The 23,978-nt window shown below is 33.9% G+C and overlaps 1 pseudogene across 1 annotated transcript; it reads right to left on the bottom strand.

Annotated features, from left to right (window-relative positions):
• LOC149829784 (11S globulin seed storage protein 2-like) lies at positions 1-1,307 on the bottom strand (annotated as a pseudogene). The gene is made up of 3 exons (XR_016433593.1): positions 1,148-1,307; positions 434-885; positions 1-318 (listed from the first exon to the last, which is right to left on the bottom strand). The product of XR_016433593.1 is annotated as an 11S globulin seed storage protein 2-like (transcript).
• Positions 1,308-23,978: the final 22,671 nt, after the last annotated feature.

Below are 23,978 nucleotides of genomic sequence, written 5' to 3' on the forward strand. Positions count from 1 at the left end.
ACTCACGACTAAACTATTATTATCTAAACCAAGTTTGCGAAAATGAAAACAAATCCAAACACCAAAAAGAACCATAACCCATCACATGGTTCACCTAGACACCAACAGAAAGAAACAAAGTAAGGAGACCAGACGACTGTAGAAGAAGCTGCAAAAACCGATGCTTAATTTGGAGGAGGGAAGAAGATGGCATCCGCGGTCCTCTTCGACCTGAAGAGCTTCTCCAATTCCAGGGAAACATTGAAGGAGGCCTCCAACACCTGAGGTGACAAGGCCTTCCATACCGAAGTCCTCCCCGCCAAGTGACTGAACACGGGCCTGCAAATTCACATACAACATTACCAACATGATCAAAGTCTACTTGAAACAGAATTCAAGATCAATCAAAAGGGTATACAATCAATGAATGGTAATCACAAAATATAAAACTCACTGTGGAGTCGTGATGATAGAGAACCACTCCATGCCATCACCATCAACAATCTTTGAAATGACGGAAAACCTCGGGACGATGAACAAGCAACCAACCTTCACCCTCATCTCCAGAACCCGACAACCGTCGATTCCGACGACCTGAACGCGGCCGCTGCCCCTGATGATTTAAGTCACTTGGAAAGCAGAGTCGGAAGAGAAGTCTGGGGAGCACATTGAAGAGGAGTCTATCCTCACCAAGTCTGCGCCCAACCCAACCTCAACAACCAACGACAAGTTCTTGTCCGTCAGAACCACGACCCGGCCGCCGTTCTTGATGTCGACGTCGAGAGGAGCAGACTCGCAGTTGAAAACCAAGCCCTTGGCATCCTCGGCCGAAGCAGAAGGCACGCTCTGGTCCTGCCCGAGCTTGACGATTTCTGTGCCGGTTTGGGCATTCAACAAACACGTGATCTTCTCCATGAAAATTCAATGGAATCGATAAAAAGATTCAAGTTTTTAGCAATAGATAATCAGAAACCGATCAACATGACTCTGAGATCGGTTTAAAGCCCCCATTTAGCGATCCCCCTTCTCCTCCCATAAACAAAGGCTATGAGAGGCAGAACCCTCGCCGGCCTTCTCGCCGAAATGAATCGATACGTTTCATTGGGTCGAGATCGTCAGGTAAATGGTGTATTTAATCAAGAAAAAAGAAAAGGAAGAGAATGAACACCTTGAAGGACATAAGCAATCTTGGCTGAATCGGAATATTGGAGAAGGGCGAGGTTGCGTGACTCGAGAACGAGTTTGGCTCCACCGACTTTGGCCTCAGAAAGCATCGGAAGGTCCCCAGGCTACCACATATAAGTAGGAACCGCCATCTCCACCGTACTTCTTGGATAGCTTGGGCGACAAGTCGAGCTCTATTGCCACGGGAAAAAATGGAGAGGGAGACATATGAAGAAAGAAATAAAGAGATAAACAGAATAATAAATTTTTTTTAACTCTTTATTTTTTTTTCATATATACTAAGGACTTCAACTGGTTAGCTAAGCTTGTGGTTAAACTGGAGCTTGACTTTGAGGTGATCATATCAAATTTGGACCCAATTTTACTCAGGTCCACCATAAGAAAAACCTTATTACATGAACCACACATGGTAAAATAATATTTTTTACTGAGAGCACCAGCTTAGCTCGCTATAGGAGGCATGGGCCTTCATGTTAAACCTAAACTCTGGTCGCGGGCCAGATATTTAGCAAAAGGCTAGCTCAAACTTGACGAGGTCCATTTCGATCAGCAAACCAGTTGGCCCGGTTTATTAGCAGGCCAAGCTGACATGTTTTTCACCCTTAATAGTTTTTTACATTAAAAATCACATATCTTAATTGAAATTCGAGTAGCACTAGGGGTGTCCATGGGTCAAACCTCTGCTAAAATGGGTGAGTCTAAACTTATATTTGACTAAGTGATAAGGGTATCCAATCCAGATTCAAGTTCAATTAGATTTTTCGTGAAAAAATACTATATCGGGAACAAATAACAATTACATGAAACAAACCCAATCCATATCTAGTAAAATAATATATTTTAAGTTTTATAATTATTTTTTTATTTTCATAATTGAAAATTTTCATATCTTAATCGGAACTTGAGTGAGAGCCAGGTTTGGTATAAATTTTCATAAACCATAGCTGGCCGATTTAATAATCAGATCTCATAGGTCTGATGTAGCTAGTTAATCAGACTCTCTTCTTCTTAACCAAACCCTAACCCTATAGGATCCAGTACAGGTTGGGATTCGATCATACCTGATCAGTTGACACCCCTAAGTTGGACCCATGTCTAGTATAAAATTTTACAAACCATACCTGAATCCATATACCAATAACAACTTTTTTGTCTGATCTGATTTCTAAAATAACCACATTTCACCAAACCCTGACCCTATAGGGTATGTTAGGGGTCGGGTCAAGGTTAAACCTGACCCATTGATACCACTATATATAGAGGTTATAGATTTCAATCTGATCTAAATTTCGATGCTAAAAAATTCTAATCAAGAAACTTCCAACGTAAACCAAATAATCATCTAAATCCTAATTGTGGTGTTGTACACCAAAAATAACATGTTTTTGAAATGCATTATAATTTTTGAAATCTACTCTATGTCCAAATTCACAAATATTTTACTATAAAATGACATTTTACTTTCTGCACAAGTGAATTTTCTGCATATATGCAAACTTTTTCCTAAATATCTAAATATGTGATTTTTTTCTTAAATATTTGAATTTCTCTTAAATATATGAATTTCTTTTCAAATATGAGAATATATAATTTTTTTCCAAAAAATATGAATTTTCTCTTAGTGACTTTATCGGTACTTTGAAAGTGTTGTTAAAGGATTTTTTTACTTTTAGCAACACTTTTGCGAATAACAGGCACAAGGAATTTTGCCTACCATTTATAAATACAATACAACATTGCAGTCCATTAATTGCAAAAGTAAAAAAATGTGTAAAGTCTTTTACTAAAATCACATAAAGTGCATAGACAAGAGAATGTTTGCAATTGTGTGACGACATTCATATGTAAAGGCAAAATGTGAAAGTATTTAGTTAAAAACGGTGTATACATTTTGGGGACATAGTCATGGTTGTGAATGTCCTCAAAATGAGCGAGCCTTCTTTTAATCATATAAAGGAGAAAATTCACAAATATGAGTGAGAAAATTCACATATTTAAGAAAAAAATTGCATTTGAAAGAAAGTTCATGAAAGAAATTCGCTTTTGTGAAAGGTTATAAAAAGGTTCTTTTACAGTTAGAATTTGTGAAATTGGACATTGGGCATATTAAAAAATTATAGGGCATTTCAAGAAACATGTTATTTTTGTTGTGTAATATGACTATTTTTCATTCTTTTTACATGAACATAAAGATGTAAGACCATTTTAGTAATTGCATTCCTAGGATTTATTAGAATAAAATTAGATCATTAGTGTTGTCAAATTGCTATTCACATAAAAATCAAATCTAATATATTTTCAACCTTCACATGAAAATCTAGTTTTGTACTTAGTCTGAATTTATTCTTCTAAAACACAAATCTAGATCAACCAAGTTTAGGGTTATAAACGGATCAGTTATGGGTCAGTTCATGCTTAACTCCACATTCATTATGTTTTTTATTTATTTTTAAGATTGCACAATTTGCCCACAAAGGCTCCTCTCATCTGGTAATGGCAACTTGTGAATGTCACCAAATTGATGTGATGTCAAAAGTTAAAAACCCATGGGTGGCATCCCTTGCCGCAAGGCTGGGTGTACTTCTCAGTGGGCAAGGAGGACCTTAAAGGTTGAAGCCAAGGTGTAGTCCATGATGGTGTTTTTTTTTTCGCTTAGATTATCCAAAAAAAAAGAGTCCTAGAATTAAGTGGTGGGCACTGAAAGGAGCTAAACAAGGAATGTTTGTAGAGCAGGTAGTTAAGGAAGCTGATTGGTGTCTCGAAGAAGATTCAGAATCAATGTGGAATAAGATAGCAGGTGGCATGAGAAAAATGGCTAAGGAGGTATTGGGTGAGTCTAAAGGCGGTGCACCCCTAGGTAAGGATACATCATGGTGGAACGAGGATGTCAAATTAGCTATTAAGGTTAAAAGAAAGTGTTATAGAAATCTAAGTAAGAGTCGTGATAATGAGAATTTGGAGAAGTATATGATAGCAAAGAAGGAAGCTAAAAAAGTAGATCGAAACGCGAGGGCTAAGGTATATAAGGAGGTTTATGACAAGTTGGATACCAAAGAAGGCGAGAAGGATATTTATAGGCTTGCAAAGATGTGAGATAGGAAATCAAGGGATTTGGGTATGGTTAGATATATCAAAGACGAAACGCAAAGGGTTTTAGTCAAAGATGAGGAGATTAAGGAGAGATGGAAAGATTATTTTGATAAGCTATTTAATGATAGTCATGCTCAAGATCTTGGAGACTTCTCCATTCCTTTTCATGAGATAAATCGTGACTTCATGCGCAAGATTTAAAAGAAAGAAATTGCAGAGGCTTTGAAGAAAATGAAATCAAGAAGGGCAGTTGGCCCAAATGGTATACCTATCGAGGCTTGGAAATGCTTGGGAGAGAAATGTTTAGAATGATTGACAAATCTTTTTAACTTGATTTGGCGAACAAATAAGATGCTTAATGAGTGGAGGAAGAGTACTTTGGTGCCTTTTTATAAGAATAAGGGTGATATACAAGATTGCACAAACTATCGTGGTATAAAACTCATAAGTCATACTATGAAACTTTAGGAGAGGGTGATTGAGTCTAGGTTGAGGAAGATTGTCATGATATCGGAGAATTAATTTGGTTTTATGCCTAGAAGATCAACTATAAAAGCTATATATCTTCTTAGACAACTTATTGAAAGATATAAAGAGAGGAACAAATATTTGCATATGGTTTTTATTGATTTAGAGAAGGCATACGATAGAGTACCTAGGGACGTTCTCTGGTGGACAATGATGAAGAAAGGTGTTTCTCTCAAGTACATTAGTATAATTAAAGATATGTATGAAGGAGTAGTAACCAATGTCTCCGCACTTGTGGAGAGGTGACAATCAATTTTCCGATAACGATTGGGTTACATCAAGGATCTGCTTTAAGCCCTTTCCTATTTGCGATAGTGATGGATGAGCTTACGAGATCAATTTAAGAAAATGTATCGTGGTGTATGTTGTCTGCTGATGATATTGTTTTGATTGATTAGTCTAGATCTGGGGTTATTGCTAAGTTAGAATTATGGAAACAGACATTGGAAGCTAGATGTTTTAAGTTGAGTAAGAGTAAGACTTAATATATGAAATGTCGGTTTAGTAAGCAACGAAGTAGTGATGGGAGTGTAGTGAAGCTTGGTGAGCAAGAAATACCGGTGAATGATTATTTCAAATATTTGAGATCCATCATTCAAAAGTATGGAGAAATTGATGGAGGTGTAAATCATAGGATAAAGGTTGGGTGGATGAAATGGAAAAGTGCAACTGGAGTGTTGTGTGATCGTAGAATGCCATTGCGGTTGAAGGGAAAGTTTTATAGGACGACTATTAGACCCGCTTTACTATATGGTACGGAATGTTGGGCTGCCAAGGGACATCATATTCAAAAAATGAGTGTAGCTGAGCTGCGGATGCTTAGATGGATGTGTGGAAATACAATAAAAGATAAGATTCAGAACAAGGAGATACGTAAGAAGGTAGGTGTTGCACCCATTGAAAATAAGATGCGAGAGAATCGTTTACAGTGGTTTGGACATATTCAGCGAAGGCCTAATGATGCTCCAGTTAGAAGGTTGGAGAAATGGGAAAATATATTAGTTAAAAGAGGTCGGGGTAGGCCTAGGAAGACTTGGATAGAGATGATAGGAAAGGATTTGAATGCTTTGAACCTCACCGAGGACATGGCATTGGATAAAAATGATTGGAGAAAAAGGATTCATGTGGAAGACCCAAAATGAATTTCTTTTTTGGTTCATATCGCTGACCCCAATTGTTTTGGGATGAAGGCGTAGTTGTTGTTGTTGTTGTTGTTGAACAAAACATTTTAATTGAAAAGCACAAAAAAAGATGAGAGAGATGTAAAGAAAAACTAATAAATTAGATTGGTTAAATAAGAAAATTCTTTAAATGAAAGCACAAAAAAAGAGTAAGAAAGATTTCAATGGGAACAACCCCTAAAATTGGTTTACCCTTAAAGGCATTCCACTTTGGGAAAGGTAATAAATGGTCAGCTAGAGAATTCCACCCAAAATAAATTGAAACAGTTTTATCTTTATGCTAAAACATTTTGAGTTAACAACAATATCGTAACTCTCTCTCCTTTTCTTTGCACCCAGTAAATCCACTTTGCTAAAACATTTTAAAGTAATAATAATATCGTAACTCTCTCTCTCTCCTTTTCTTTGCACCCAATAAATCCACTTTACAATACTGAGTGCGCATAATATATTAAGAGATTCAACTGGTCGTATATTCGACAATAGGCAATATATATATATATATATATATATATATATATATATATATATATATATATATATATATATATATATATATATATATATATATATATATATATAGGGCAGGTTGCAGGCCAGATATTCGGCAATAGACTAGCCCAAACCAAACTTAGACCCAACCTGTCAATTTCGTCAATTGAAGGGATGGGCTTGATCAGGCTCATCCCAATTAACAACCCAGTCAACCTGGTTCATTAGCGGGCCATAATGGCATGTTTCTCAACTCTAATATTTTTTCAGTTTTTTTACATTGATCACATATCTTAATCGGAATTTGAGTAGAACTAGGGGTGTAATGGGTCAGACACCCGCTAAAATGGGTAGATCTAAAACCATATTTGACTACGTGATAGATTAAAATATGCGAATACAAATTAGACTAAATATCAATCAATATCACATTTTATTAGATCTTTAATGCAAATCTGGCACTTTCTTTTTACAAAAAATGATCGTGTTGTATGCCAAAAATGATATGTTTCTCGAAATGCACTATAATTTTTGAAATTTGTCAATGTCTAAATTTATAAAATTTTGAATGTAAAAGAACCTTTTGCCCTTCACAGCTGAAATTTTCATCCTAAATATCCAAATATGTGAATTTTCTACTAAATATATAAATTTCTCTCAAATATGTGAATTTTCTCTCAAATATGAGAATATACAAATTTTCTCTCAAACATGAAAATGTTTTTTAAAAAAATATATGAATTTTCTCTTAAAAGCTTTAGCGGCACTTTTAAAGCATTATTAAAAGCTTTTTTTACTTTTAACGGTATTTTTGAAGCATTATTAAAAGTTTTTTTACTTTTAGGGGCACTTTTACAAATACCAGGCATGAGTTCTTTTTTGTCATTCTTAAATACAATACGACATTCGCAAACCATGAGTTGCGAAGGTCCCAAAAATGTGCAGACTCTTTTAGTAAAATCACATAAGGGGCACATGCAAGATGACATTCACAAATGTGAAAGTATTTTAGTTAAAAAAGATGCGCACATTTTAGAGACCTTCGCAACTCATGGTTGTGAATGTCACCAAAATGTGTGCACCTCCTTTTAATAAAATCACATAGGGAGCATAGACAATAGGACATTTGCAAATGTGTGGGTAAAATTTCACATATTTAATAGAAAATTCATGCATTTAAAAGAAATTTACATATTTGAAAGAAAGTTTGTATATATAAAAGAAATTTGCTTGTGCGAAGGGTAAAAAAAGGTTCTTTTACAATCAGAATTTGTGAAATTAGACATGAGGCATATTAAAAAATTATAAGGCATTTCGAGAAACACATTATTTTTGTCGTACAATAAGACTATTTTTCATTCTTTATATATTAACATACAAATGTAAGACCATTTTAGTATTTGCATTCCTAGGATTTATTAGAATAAAATTATATTAATAGTATTATCAAATTGTTATTCACATGAAAGTCAAATCTAATATATTTTCAGCCTTCACATGAAAATCTAGTTTTGTACTTAATCTGAATTTATTATTCTAAAATACAAATCTAGATCAACCAAAGTGTAGGGTTATAAATGGATTTCTTTTTATTTTTAAGAGTGCATGGCTTGCTCACAAAGGCTCATCTCATCTGGTAGGGGCAACTTGTGAATGTCACCAAGTTGATGGGATGTCACAAGTTTAAAAACCATGGGTGGCATCTCTTGTTCGCAAGGTCGAAGCTGGGTGTACTCTCCGTAGACAAGGGGAGGTGGGACCTTAAGGGTCAATGTGTGGTTGGTGATGGTTTTTTTCCTTGAATTATCCAAAAGAAGAAGAAGAAGAAGAGTGTACCCGCTTATAAAGAAAGAGAGATGGTTGAATGAAAACCAATAAATTAAAATTTATTAATTAAAAAGGCTCCCTAATTGAAAAGCAAAAAAAAAAAAAGAGGGTGGGGAGAGAGATGTAAAGGAAAACAATAAATTAGATTTGGTAAATAAGAAGATGCTTTAAAATGAAAGCACAAAAAAGAGAGAGAAAGAGAGATTTCAATAGAAACAACCAGAAAAATCTGTTTACCATTTAATACCTTACACTTGGTGACAGAAGGTTATAGATGGACAACAAAGCAAAAGTTCAATCCCTAAGGGGTTGCCATAATATTTATGGTTTTCTTTTTGCTTACCTATTTGACATGATCACTAATTCAATAAAAGGCCTAGGAGTTGGGAGGGTGTCAAAAAAGGTTTACATGATTAGCGTCAAAAGAGATTTGGAGTGTGATTGGGAGAGGAAAGTGGAGGGAACCGTAAATGTCGGTTGGAAATCAGTAAACTCCAAATACCAAAAATTTAAAATTTCAACTTATCTAATAAAGATAAGGTAGTTACAACTCTTTGAATCACAAAGATTTTGGTGGGTTCTTAAATTCTCCAATTTTTTAGATCTCATTTACTTCAGTAAATCTTATATTCAACCATTTTACCTCATTATTAACTGCAATAATGGTATAGTTAAGATGCTAACAACTAGGGGGTGGGCAATGGGCTGACCCAGCCTGCTAATAGACCTAGCCAACCAGACCATTGACTCAACCGACTCTGTCAAAGCCTGGCTTGTAAATTGATGAGTTGGGCCAACAGCCTGGTTCATGGCAACCTGTTGAGAAAATCTTGGCCCACAGCCTGCCCATTATGCCCATGGGCCTAATTGGGTCAAGCTGGGCTGATTATTTATATATATATATATATATATAAGGGGTCAAGCCAGGTTACGACCTAGTTTATAGGCTCAAGCCAAACTAATGATGGGCTGCCCAACTCATTGCCCACCTCTACTTACAATTACACTCACCTGATATCAGGAGTTGAAAATCTGAATCCTCAAAAGAGTTACTTAATTCTTACAAAACAAACAAAAAAGGAATCCACAACTCTTTTAAAATCCATTTTCCTTGAAGTTTAGTTTTTTGTGTTTCCTCAAACTTTTTTGCAAATTCTTCCAAAACTGACAAAGCTAAATCTATTTATAACTTCTTTTCTAATAAAAAACATATTGACAATTTAACTCCTTTGCAACATACCCACTTATCCAAATGAACAAGGTCAGATATTCTGTTATGGAGCGAGACAAGATTTCTCAGTTTATCAAGATAAATGGGTGCATCCAAACATCCCGTTAAGATGCAAGGAGGTCTGAACCAGTACTTGGGCTGAGTACTTACCAAAGTACCCAAGTCTCGACCCACTGGATGCACCACTCATCTTGAGGTCCACCCAGATGGTGGACTCGATCCTTTCGTCATAAAATGCAATAAAAAGTAGAAAAAGTTACTATCATATATTTTTTTGGATAAATTCTATCTTCTATTGATCTAAGGTAGAATTTGATTCCTTCATATCTCATATCCAAAGGCTCAGATTTAAAGCTAGGCACACTTATCGGATCCAAAAATATGGACCTCTAATCTCATTTGTTGAGGACATGATGCCCATTTTCCAATGTAAATTCTTGGATCTTTGCCCCCCCCCCCCCACACACACACACACACCAGGGGGGAAGGAGGGAGATATGCGAACATTTAATTTTTGGTTCTCCTTGCATCAGATCCTTTGGATTTGAGAACCCCAATCATTCAGATGCACTGTACAAAATTGAGTAATTCATAAAAAGAATAAATGGGTAACCACTAAAAAAATGCATGTCTCATTTTCGCCAAAAGACATACAGGGATGACTGGTGGCCTTGGTAATGTAATGGCTTGGGTGTTGGTCAAATCACTCGGGGTTGATCGGAAGGCGGTCCCATTTAAGTGAGAAGTGGTCCAATATGAACACAGGCTGGGTTCCCCTTTGTAATCATGTAAATATGTAAGCCATAGTATCAAATATAATGAGATTTATGAAAATCTTGCGATAATATTGCGAGAAATTGCCTAAAAGTTTAAAACGACAATTTCTCGCAAGAATTTTAAAATATCATGAGATTTATGAAAAAAACATAAACATTGTGATTTATTTATGTTTTAAATGGCTATTTATCATGAAAAAACCATGTATTTTTATTTTTAAATAAATTTTATTAATATTTTCTTATAAAAAATATTTTTAAATATATTTTTTTATTGCCGATATTTTGCCAGAAAAATGTGAGTTTTATAAAAAAATTCCAATTTCTCACAAGTTTTTGAAAAAAGAGATTTTGCAGAAAAAAATGTGTCACTATGACCCTAGCTTTCTATGTCTAAAAAAAACAAAAAACTAAAAAAACTCTAGTCAAATTTTTTTTTTGATGTTTGCTAGAAACATGAAAAGATGGTGGGTCCCATAAAAAAATCCCTCTTTCAAAATTGGGGCCCAATGCACAAAGGTGGCTCAACCACGAAGCACCCAACCTGTTATCAACCCCAATGCAGCATGCCCACACGCTTTAAGGTGAGGGTTATGGGGAATTGCCCTGTTGTTGTTCACACATAACATCTTTTAGGCCACTTTGATTTCACCCCAAATCATGTGAAAAGGCCTATTTTCTCACAATGGGTGGAATAGATTGTCGGTCATGTGGGCCAAACCGTATCATAGGAAACACAGACTTTTCTTATGAAAACATGTTCGTACCTCTCCACTTGGGGAAGCATGCGTTGTTTTCTCTCCGAGTTGCATGACGATTGTCATGAAAGGGCTATCCCTTCTCATTCATCAAAAGCAATACACCTAATGCATAATGGGGACCAGTCCTCCCAAATATCATACCATCAATCCTAAGTTCTCTGTTGTAAGATGTTTTGATCAAAAACTGATCTGCTAGAGGTTATCTACATCACCTTTTAGGGAAGACTGGATACTTGACAGCCTGTCTATTTGGCCAAGCCTAGATAAATCATGTTTATGTTATTTTTTTTATGATAAAATAATAAAGACATGAATATTTATATGTTTAAAACATATTATAACTTATTTTTGAAATATACAACTAAATAACTAAAGGAAACAAATAACCTTTTATATGACTTTATATATATACAGGTAACTGAAATAAGTTTACCAACCAAATATGTTTAGAACCAAGATTTTTATAGGTTATTTTATTTTATTTTTTTTAAATTTAACCGTGGATGGAGTCTAGACGCTTGGTTTTATAGACAGACTCTTGGATCATCCAATTATGATGTATAAGAAGGATCTTTTAAGGGTTAAAAATCAATGGCTTAGAATTTTTATAAATATTCAAGCATAAAAAAACATTTTTTTATCCGATTACGATGATCCAACAACCAATTCCTAGCAAATGAACTACGCCGAATCAATCTGCAGGGTTAGATTTGCAGAAAACCCTATAAAAATCTAGATTCATACCAGCGATTGGTAAGCCCATCCATATAGATGGGACCAGAATATGTAAATTTTTTATTATAAAAAAGATAATAAACACAAAAAAATGTATAATTTCAAACACATTTTGTCGAGAACGTTGTGCATGGGGCTGACCAATCCCATGCAAAGTTATTTTTTTATGGCCAGAGAGAGAGAGAGATTTGTATATATGGATGAATTGATTTTATATGGCGATTAAGAGAAAGAGGGAGAGAGCAAAAGAGAGTTATGTTCGGTAAATCAAGGGTTTTTCAGAAATTAGAAGATGCCATGGAAATAAAATTTGTTTTTTTAGAAAACTATATAAAGAAGAGCAAACAAATTTTTTATGACATTGTCTGAAAACATGATAAGGATGCCAATTTAGAAAAAAGTAATGAAGCATCTTTTTTTACACCTATTACCCATATTTTTGCTTTTGTGATAAAGAAAAAAAAGATGAGATAAGATTGACATTTAAATTGTGTGCAAGATTTTTCAACTATTCAAACATCAAGATTAAACTCACCAAACTTTTAAAAATGTCTTTTCATTCAAAAGATGTGATCCAGGGGTCAATCTTATCAAATCCACCATGTCAAATCCATTTATACGATCAGCTTTGCTAAATTCAACTGAGGTCTAAACAAGATCCAAAAACCAAAATCTAACTTGCATAGTTAAAAAAAAAACATGAATAATTAAGATGGATCCAAATAGACCCTAAGAATACGACAGTATCTCACTCTCGCTTTCTCCGTGAGTTGGAGAAGGCTTGCCCTTAAGGATGGATCACACTTGCACTTTTTAAGTTTTGCTCCATTATTCGGGTCACATAAATATAATGTCATATGAAAATGCCAAATATGACCCCCTCTAAGAAGTGCAAAAGGGCCATGTACACTACCAAAGAAACAATAGTCATCCATCATGTCTATACACAGAAAGAAATCAAACTAATTTGAGATATTAATCGTGTTCTGTGATGCACCTCCAAATATCCAATTAGCATAATTAACTAAAAATATGATTAATTAAAATAAATCAAATGGACCCAAAAGACCTAGTATTGCCTCACTCTTGAGTATGATGATAAGGTATGACAATAGGATCTAAAATTCCGTTGCTTTAAAGCTCAGGGTTACGAATGCTGGATCTTGGTACTAAATTTGGATATGGCTATAGGGTCTCACTGGAAGAACCTCAAAAGCCACAAGACTGGTGGGCTTATTAAGCCAAATTATGGATAATAAGTATATATTTCATGAACTATATGTAACCTATATAATGATTATCGAAGGGGGTTATTGAATTTTATGAGGCACTATCTCTAACTAGTTGAGATATTAATCCAATCCTCTATGGTTGCCTATATAAAAAAATCATGGCCATGAGTTATCTTTGAGCTCTTTTGAAGGATTGTGAAGAAACCCACACTTAGAGATTGATTGAAATAACTCAAGTTGGTAGAGCGTGTGTTTTCACGAGGTTGGAGGTTCAACCTCTCCTTCTAACATGTGCCTCGTTATTTAGTAACCCTTTCACCATATATGTGATAGGGATATAAAAGATCCAGCAATGGTATCGAAGCAGTAGATTATGTTGGATATAGGAAGAGATGAGGTAATTCAAATAAAAAAAACAATTAGGGACCACTCTTTTATGGAGTGCTTTTGGACTTTGATGATGTGAAATAGTTTCATATTGAAGAATCTCAAAAAGGTTGTGGGCTTTATAACCTACATGGAGATTCCAACACTTGTTCCAAAGAACAAGGGGATAAGATGACTACCACACACACATGCACGCGTACACTCGCCTGCCGTGCCATGCCAAGTCGGTTCGGGTAATTGGCCCTTTAGGACTATATCCATTCTAAGTCTAATGTTCTTTTTATCCCACATTAGTGTTTTATTTGGATTAAACAATGGGATAAGAGAAATGGATAACAGATTGTTCCGTTATCGGGTCACGTTACTTCGTAATGTGTAACAGGTCTCTTTTATATTTTGTGACCGTTTGGGGGTTATAAAACGTGGTTAGAGGGTTGGGGTTACATACACAAAGACGCCTGTGACTCACATTTTTTGGTTTTATCTCTCCCTGCTATATCTCTCTCTCTCGATTTTCCCTATGGGTGTTGGGTGTTCCCCTAGAAAGGAAGTTTTGCATCATCAATTCATTGAGGTTATCTTTGAAGAACAATCTACTATCAGAGTGCACTGATCCAGATCGTTGATGCTACTGTATCTTGGGGGAAGGACACCGAACCTTTTTGCACCGTATATAGGGGCGAATCTTCTCTAAAGAGAGTATTTTTATACGTCTTAGCCCTTTAAAGAATAATAACATGCTTTCTCTGTTGTTTTTATTTTGTTCAATGCATATGTTTGATCTTTTGATCTTGTCTGGATTTTGGTTTAAAACCGTATATGACATGCTTGAACCCTATTATGATTTGAATCAAATGTTTTATTTACATATCATGTTAAATGAAAATTCATTTTACAACATGATCCTTTTATTGATTCTAACAGTCTTAGAGAAAATTCGAAGCATGTCGATTGCATTGGGTTTTATACCAAAAGTAGACATGTCTGGTATGCCTAAAAAATTTGCCGATCAAAATTTCAAGCACTGACAATAGCGCACGAAAATCGGGTTCACGACTATAGGCTTGTTATCTGTTCTAGAACTCGAATGCTCTTCGGTTTCTGAGACTGATCCTGATCCTGCTACTATTAATGCAGTTGTAGAGTAGAAAGAGAAGGATGGTATATGTCATAGTTGTATTATTTTGGCTCTGTCCAACACTTTGTTCGATGTATATTGTTCATCATCTACCATTGCTAAAGCCTTATGGGATTAACTTGACAAAAAATATAATATCGAAGACCAAGGTCTTGAGAAGTACTCGGTTGCCAAGTTTCTGAAATATCAGATGGTTGAAGGCAAGTCGGTCACTAAACAGACACATGAGTTTCTGCTGTTGCTTTATAGTTTGGCTGAGACTGATATGAATTTTTTTGAGAAGTTTCAAGTAATGACCATCGTGAAAAAATTTCCTAAGTCTTGGTAGACTTTGGCATGTCTCTCAAGCACTGTATATGAAAGATCTCCCTAGATGATCTTATGATAGCCATAGCCATTGAGGAAGAACATAGGAGTCAGAAACAGGTTGTGATGCCAACTGAATAACCTAAAGTGAATATGATGACCAGACCTTTTAAAGGCAAGGGACAAAAAGCAAAACCTGCAATGAAAAACCAATTTAAACCTAAGGCTAAAATCCAGAAGAAGGCAAAAAACAAACCATACTGAAACTGTGGACAGGTTGGGCACTGAGCTAAGGAATGTCCTTTCAAAAAGGCCAAAGCTCATGGGACCACAGATGGTATGCCTCAAGTCAATATGATGATTGAGGTCGTTGAGACTAGTACTGGGTATGTTTCTGTTAACCTGCAAATCGATCATGTTTATGAGCCAACTGAGTGGCTGGTTAACACTGTAGCTAATGTGCATGTTTATGCTGATAAGTCTGTCTTTGTCTTCTACCAGGCTACTGCAGGCAGATCCGTGACTACAGGCAATTCAACGATTGCAAATGTGTTAGAGATTGGACGTGTGGACCTGAAGTTTCTTTCAAGACAAGTTCTATCTCTAGACAGAGTGCACCATGTGCCTGTAATTAGAAGAAATATTTTAAGTCGTTCATGTTTAGTTAGAGAGGGTTATGAGTTTAATTTTAAATGTAATAAAGTTGTTATTTTACATTTTAGAACCTTTATTGGTAAAGGATATTTAGATGATGGTTTGTTTAAACTTTGTGTTGAACATGTTTGTAGTAATAAATTAGATAATGATATTTCTTTTGATTCATTGTCTAATGTTGCTTATAATATAAAATCGTTTGATTTATGGCATAATAGATTGGGTCATGTGAATTTTAATTCTGTAAAACGCATGATGAACTTGAAAATGATTCCTGAATATTTCATAGGCAAAACTAAAATATGTAAAATTTGTGTGCAAACAAAACAATGTAGAAAACCATTCCATACGGTTGTTAGAGATTCTGAAATATTGGATCTGGTGCACACAGATATCTGTGAGTTTAATGGAGTATTAACTAGAAATCTTAAAAAAGTACTTTATCACTTTTATAGACGATGGCACTAAATACTATTATGTGTATCTGCTAAAATCAAAAGATGAAGCTTTTGATAAGTTTCTTATTTTTAAGAATGAAGGTGAAACACAAACTGGTAGAAAACTTAAAATATTGATGTCTGATAGATGATGGGAATACATCTCTAACAAACTTGATGAATATTGTAAATTCGTTGGCATAGTTTATGAGTTTATCGTTCCATATTCTTCTCAATCTAATGGGATTACAAAAAGAAAGAATAAAACTCTTACTGACACGATAAATGCTCTACTTGGGAGTTTTGGATTACCTACCTATATGTGGAGGGATGCTCTGAATACGGCTTGCCATATTCTGAATAAAGTTTCCCAGAAACATAAGGATAGTGACCCATTTGAACTATGAAAAAATAAAAAATCTAGCTTAAAATACCTCAAAGTGTGGGGGGTGCCTTGCAAAGGTACTTGTCCTAGAGCACAACAGAAAGAAGTTGGGTCCTAAAACCGCAGATGTTATCCTTTTGGGTTATGTAGAGAACAACTATGCCTATAAGTTCTTAGTAATTAAGTCTGAGATATCTGCCATAGATGTAAACTCTATTGCTGAGCTTCGAGAAGCTACATTATTTGAGGATGTACTTTTCATGAAAGTTGGTGTACCTCAGATTCTTTCTTCTTTAGATATACCTTCAACTTCTAGTTCCATTCTCGAACATATAAAAATGATGACTGATGTAGGGGTTGAGCCATCTTGTTCTCACTCTAAACCAATTGAGTCCGAGGAAGTGGTAGAACCAAGAAGGAGAAAGAGACCATGGATTACCAAGGATTTGGGAAGTGATTATATCACTGTGATTACTTATGGTGACCAAACTATTATTAGGATTTGCAAAAAAAATTGCTATACTATCTACTTTTATCGTATTGGGATTTTCTATAAGCTCTTCGTATACTTTTAATCATTTTTGCTGCCCCTTTTACCCTTTTGGTGGCAAATGTCTATTTTTTAGTACTCCATTAGCATGAATTATACATGCCTCATTTGCATAAATTGATATTTAATGAATTTATATTGATATTGCTATTGAAAATTATAGTGTTGTGATCCTTTCAACTCTTGCATCTTCTTGAGACATTGTAGTCTTGCTTTTATATAATTATTACTCATTGTCAATATGCTATATTTGTTTAAAATTGTTTTATATCTTCATATAAAATGTTCATCTAAATATTGTTTGAGCATGCTTGTCTCTTGATACTCTACTGATATGTGATTATGTAATATCGTGTATTTTTTCATGATTTTTAAACTAAGTGTTTAATAAAAATGAGAAAATCATGAAAAAATATCTTTAAATATAGGTGACATCAACTAGGTATGGGCGTGGCCCAGAGCTCGCTGACAAGACGTAGATGAGCTAATTAAAGTTTGAGATTTTTTCTTGTTTTTAACCTTTAAATTCAAGCAAAAATCGAGTTAGATTTAGGCAAAATTTGGAGGTAGAAATCATGTATGTATACCATTAGATGCGTCTTGTAATTCTGAGCATGTTGGTGTCTTGTTTTCTGAAATCGAGGTACGGTTGACCCAAAAATCATGTTTTTCAAATATGACTTGCCTTTATATATTGCCTTTTTTTGGATTGAATCAGACTGGATCCGCTATGTTTGATCCAAGCTAATATAGACCTGGACCTAGTCTAGGACCCATATTAACTAGGATATGGTTCAAGTAAGATCTATATAGATTTTGGATATAGATTTGGATCTTAAATCCAAATTTGGATCCAACATCCATATATGGCCAATTTTAAAACTGTAAAATCAATTTAAAAGTTAAATTGGGTAGGTAGAGTTCTACCTGGAGTAGAACTCTACTATAGAAAGGCTTCCAGAGGGGTCGACACCCTTTGAAATATTCTATAAGATATTTTAATTAATAATATAATAAAAAATAATTTAAAATAATTAATTAATAAAAGGATAATGTCTAGAATGTTAGAACTCTACTCTCTAAAGAAGAGTTATCTAGAGGGGATGCCACCATCTAGATAAGAATCTAGTTAAAATAATAAAAAGGGAATAAAAAAAGAAATAAGAAGAAATTTCTAGAAAGAATATAAAAAAGGGTCTGGACTCCTCTCTCTCTAGAATAGTGATTCTAGAGAGAGAGTTACATAGTGAGAGAGAACCCAAAACTCGTTGGGAAGAGAGAAGAAAAAAGGGAAAAAGAAAGGAAGAAAAGAAGAAGAGGAAGGAGAGAAAGAAAATCATGCTCGTGCTTGAAGTTATATCTGCCGAAAATGAAGAATTCTACACACTTTATAGGTCACAACTTGTTTCTTTTGCATCAAGAAGTGAAAGATTTAGCTGGAATGCAACAAGAATAGTAATGACAATCCTTAACTGATAGCATTTTTATGGTGGTGATATACCAGAGTTAAGAGCATTAACCATTAAGCTTTTATCTCAACCTATTAGCATATCTTCTATAGAAAGAGTGTGGAGCACCTATAGTTATATTCATAATATTAAAAGAAATAGGCTCCACAAAGATCGTGTTGATACCTTGGTGTATATTCATTCAAATCTTAGATTGATTGATAGGTATAATTAAAGTGTTATACTTTTGTTTTGCTATATTATAAAATATTTATCTATCATTGATTATTTGTTAGCATTTATATTTTGTATTCTTGTTATAAAAAGGTGCAACAATCGCTACAAAAAATGACCTAGTAAAAAATGAGATATCAATCCAGAACTTTCTATTGTAGAAGAAAATATGTTGAGATTAGATGACACGTATTAGAGAGTTTTGGATGATAGGGCACAACAATCAAGCACAATTTTCAAATCTAAAACTAAAGATGCACAACCAAGAGCTCTATTACCTCCAATAATCATACGTACAAATGAGGTTGAAGATTATACAAATCAATCCAATAGAGCTAGTAGAACTAGTGCAGATGTACAAGAGCGACCATAACTTCTCCAAGGCTGGATTGATCGTTTCTTTAGCAAGATACCTAGGCAAGGTATGCATTATATATCTTATATTTTTTATTTTACTTTATTCTATATATATATTTTTTATATTTTAGATTAAGGTTTCTAAACATCTTAATTTTTAACATATTTATTATAGAAAATGAAGAAAGGAACAGAAGGCATGGTCGTGAAGGGCAAGAAGGACATGATGATGCAGGAAGTTCTTGATCTATTGCTAACCTAAAGGGAAAGGAAAAGATGAAAAATTATTGATTGTTGACAATGCAATGAACTCTTGAATTCTTAATTATTCTTTTGATGAGATAGTTGGAGTAGTCTAACTTAGAAACTTTTATGTTACTTTTTTTTTTCATGGTCATGTAATATTTTATTGGTTTGATTTCAGTGATATATACTTTTGTTTTGAAGCTTGCATGATGAAGTGCAATAGTGAATTATGTTAATTTTAAGTTTAAAGATTAAAACTTTATAGCTTATAGTTTATACTTTAATTCAACTTTGAAATGCATGAAATTAAATTATGTCTTTACATTTTTAGTGCTTGAATATGTAATTTATTTTATGCACTTAAAAATTTAATCATATCTCTATGTAATTTTTGAGTTTATTGATTTTACGTTTTCTATGTTGCAGAGATCACAAGATTCACATCATCAAATAACAAGTCATTTGATTCTTTCATTGAAAAATGTATGCTTCTTAATCAAATTTGTTAGTTTTCTTAATGCATTATTTATTAATTACTTGCATGCATTTGTTAAATGGTTGCGACAAGAACGTGATTTATGATTTTTTCTTAATGTATTATTTATTAAGTATTTGAAAGTTGCAACATGATGCATTTGTTAGATAATTGCAACATATATTATTTATTGTCTTAGTTATTCATGTTTTATTTTGTCAATGATAATATAAATCTTATTTTTTGATAAATTAAAAATATATAATTATATTTTTGCTTTCCTTTCAATTCTTATTCGCTTTCCTTTTGCTTTCCACTCAAATCCTAGGTCGTTTCCTACGTCATTTCTAAGATGATTCTTGATTCATTTTTAAGTCATTCCACACTTTTTGCTTCCTAACATTTTAGAAGTGCCTCGCTTTTCGCTTCCACTTCCCCGTATTGCTTTCCGCTCCCGCTTTCTCAACTGGCAACTCTGGTCAAGACTCATCAGATTTGACTATATATTATTTTTTATGATTGTTATCAAATCTGATTATGTGGTAATTTGAGGATTGTCATCAAATTTGATCATGTTTTATTCTTGATAATTGTTATCAAATTTGATTCCATGTTATTTTAATGGTTGTTATCCAATCTGATTATTTGTTGCTTTATTGACTCTTATCAGATTTGAATGTATGTATTTTGATGATTAATATCAAATCTAATTTGTATGTCATTTTGGTTGACTGTTATCAACTCGACAATTATGTTATTTTGATGCTAGGCTATCAGATCTGCACTACGTGTGTGTAGGTGCAATTTGATCAGATCTACACTGTGTGTGTGCATGTGCAATTTGATTAGATCTACACCATGTTGCGTATGTGTAATTTGAATCAGATCTACTACCGTTGGGTGTGCATGCAATCTTATCAGATCTGCATAGTGTATGCTTGTGCAATCTGATCAAATTTGGCCATGTGTGTATATGTGCATTTTGATCAAATTTGCCAATGATCTATGTTGCACAATCTGTTAAGATTTGGCGATGTGTTGTGTAGGTGCAATCTGATCTGACTGTCAATATGTTGAGTATGACCAGTCCGATCAGATTGGCAAATTATGTTGTGCACTTGTAATATGATCGAATTTACTAGTATGCTGGGTTTGCAATGCTATGTAAAGCTGAACAATTTTGCTATGTTCAGACCCATATTCATGTTGATTGCAGGATTATGTATCCAATTATACATTTTGATTGGTTATGTTTGCGTATGCATCCGAATACCATGTTGTAAATGTGCATCTCATATGCATGAAATTAAGAAGTTTATTTTGATGTTTATATAAATATGATCATATGCATGTTTGAGTATTTATGCATAGAATTGATCACGATAATGTGTGTTGTAAGCATCTGTTGACATGCATATATGTTTGGCTTTATGTGCATTCATGTTGTGTGTTTGAATATGCATTGTATTTATGTTTTGAACAAGGTGTGATGCATGCTTATTGAAATTTTGCAAAAGATACATAAATCACTTTTATAGTTAAATGTGAACCACTGCGGACCATGTAGGCTAGGAGCATGTGTTGCTCCAATGTGTTGATTTTAGTTATGCATTATAAAATTTATTTTTAGAAATTATTGGTTTTCTTAAATTAATTGCATTGTTGAATTGTGCGGGCTAGGTCCCGAAATTGGTTCTGCATGTTGATTTGCAAAATGGTTCTTGTTTAAAGAACTTGAAATTATTTGAAAAGATAAAAGAGGCCAAAAAGTGTAAGGACTTACTCATGCATTTAGTTCTGATATCTCTTCATACACAATAAAATCGGTTTAAGGTCAGTTATAACTACCAAAAGGATAAATGAACTCTTAATAAGCTCATTTCATATTGTGTGCAAGAAGAGAAAATGATAAAGCAAGAAAAGACAAAAAGTGCTCACTTGACAGTTACCTTTAAAGACAAATTTATGAAAAAGAAAAAGAATAAGGAAGCTGCAATGGACCCTCAATCGCAGAAGAAATAGAAGAGACACCAGGATACAAAGTCCAATTGTTTCTTTTACAAAAGCGAGGGTCACATGAAGAAGGACAATACCAAATATCATGTTTGTCGTAAAAAAAAAAGGTACACGCCTTACTTTGGTTTGTTCTAAGGTTAATTTAACTTCTGTACCCAAACACACTTGGTGGATGGATTCTGGTGTTACCACTCACATAAGTGCGTTGATGTAGAGTTGCCTAAGTTGCCAAATGCCAATTGATGTTAAAAAAATCATCTATGTGGGTGATGGCAAATCAATTCAAGTTGAGGCATTATGGACTTTTAGGTTATTATTAAAGACCAATTGTTATTTAGATTTGAAAGAAACATATATTATACCATCATTTAGACAGAATTTGGTTTTATTTCTGCATTAGACAAATTTGGTTATTCTTGTTTATTCAAAAATAGTCAGTTTAAATTGTTTCTTGATTCAAATCTTATTGGGACTGGTTATTTATCTATAGTTGATAACCTATATTTACTTAATATTGTTACCTCATATCATGAAACCTTACATTCAAATTCACGTGGTACAAAATGAAAATTAACCAATGAGAATTCTACTTTATTATGACACAAGCGCTTAGGTCATATTTCTAAACAAATAATTGAAAGGCTTATAACAAGTGAGATTCTTGATTCTCTTGATTTCACCAACTTTCAGGTTTTTGTTTAGTGCATAAAAGAGAAACAAACAAGCATAAGAAAAATAGATGCCAATAGAAAAACATACGTCTTAGAACATGTTGATACAAATATTTATGGGTCCTTCCCATTGACTTCTTGAATGAACAACAATATTTTATTATGTTCATAGACGACTATTCTCATTATGGGTATCTATATTTGATTCATGAAAAGTCTTAGTCTCTGGATGTGTTCAAATAATTTAAGACTGAAGTTGAAACCTAACTTAGCAAAAAGATTAAGGCCGTCAGATCTTGCCATGGTGGTAAATACTATGATAGATATGATGGATCAGGTGAACAACGTATAGGGCCCTTTGCTAAATTTCTAGAGGAATGTGATATCGTACCTTAGTACACAATGTTAGGAACTTTTAGCATGAATGATGTTATTGAGAGACAAAATATGACCTTAAAGGATATGATAAAGAGTATGATTTCTCATTCTACTTTACTAGAGTCCCTCTAGAGAGGCACTAAAGACTGTAGCTTATGTACTAAATAGACTACCAACTAAAGCAGTAACCAAGACCCCATATGCAATGTGGACATGCAAAAGGCTTAGTATGAAGCATTTTCATATTTAGAGTTGTCCAGCTGAGGCTAGGCCATATAGGTCACATAAAAAAATTGGACTTAAGAACAGTTAGCTGCTATTTTGTTGGATATTTTGAAATATCTAGGGGTTATAAATTTTATGATCTTTTGAATAAGTCCTTTTTTGAGACATAAAATGCATATTTCTTTAAGGATGCTGAGTTTGGAGGAGGATATAAGGTAAAAGACATTGCTTTTGAAGAAGAATTTATTTCTCTTCCTGCAATTATTGTTGACAATGATCAGATTTTAATTTTTGACATTGTTCAAACAAATCCAGAATAAAACAATGTTCAAGATCTCTCTATCCAAAATCAAGCTTTTACTCTTGGAGTACAAACTCAACAATCTCAAGAAACACCTCAAGTTATACCTAAAGTAACTTAAGAACAAGTGACATTATAAAAATCCACTAGAGAGAGGAGAAGAACAATTCTAGATGATTATATTATTTTTCTTCAAGAACATGAGGGTGATATTGGCTTAAGAGAAGATGATCTAATCAACTTTCATTAAGCTATACATAGTTCTAACTCTCAAAAGTGGATAGATGCCATACATGAGGAGATTAAATCCATGAAAGACAATGACATATGAGATCTTGTCTCATTACCTGAAGGTGTAAAACCTTTTAGTTGTAAATGAATATTTAAACAAAGAGGGATATAAAGGGTAATATAAAAAGATATAAGGCCCTTCTTGTTGCAAAAGAGTATACTCAAAGGGTAGGCATTGACTATACAAAGACTTTCTCTCCAGTTTCTATGAAAGATTATGGCACTTGTGACTTATTTTGATTTGGAGCTGCATCAGATGAATGTAAAGACTGCATTCCTTAATGATGACACAATATATATAGTGCAATAAAAATATTTTGTCTCAGGTGATACAAAGAAAATAGTTGCAAATTAAAGAAATCCATTTATGGACTTAAGTAGACTTCCCATCAATGGTATGATAAATTTCATCAAGTTGTCATCTCATTTGGTTTTGAGATGAATGTGGTTGCTAAATGCATA

This window comes from Nuphar pumila, chromosome 8 (genome assembly GCF_984573655.1).
Source record: "Nuphar pumila chromosome 8, dmNupPumi1.hap1.1, whole genome shotgun sequence".
NCBI classification, from domain to species: Eukaryota; Viridiplantae; Streptophyta; class Magnoliopsida; order Nymphaeales; family Nymphaeaceae; genus Nuphar; species Nuphar pumila.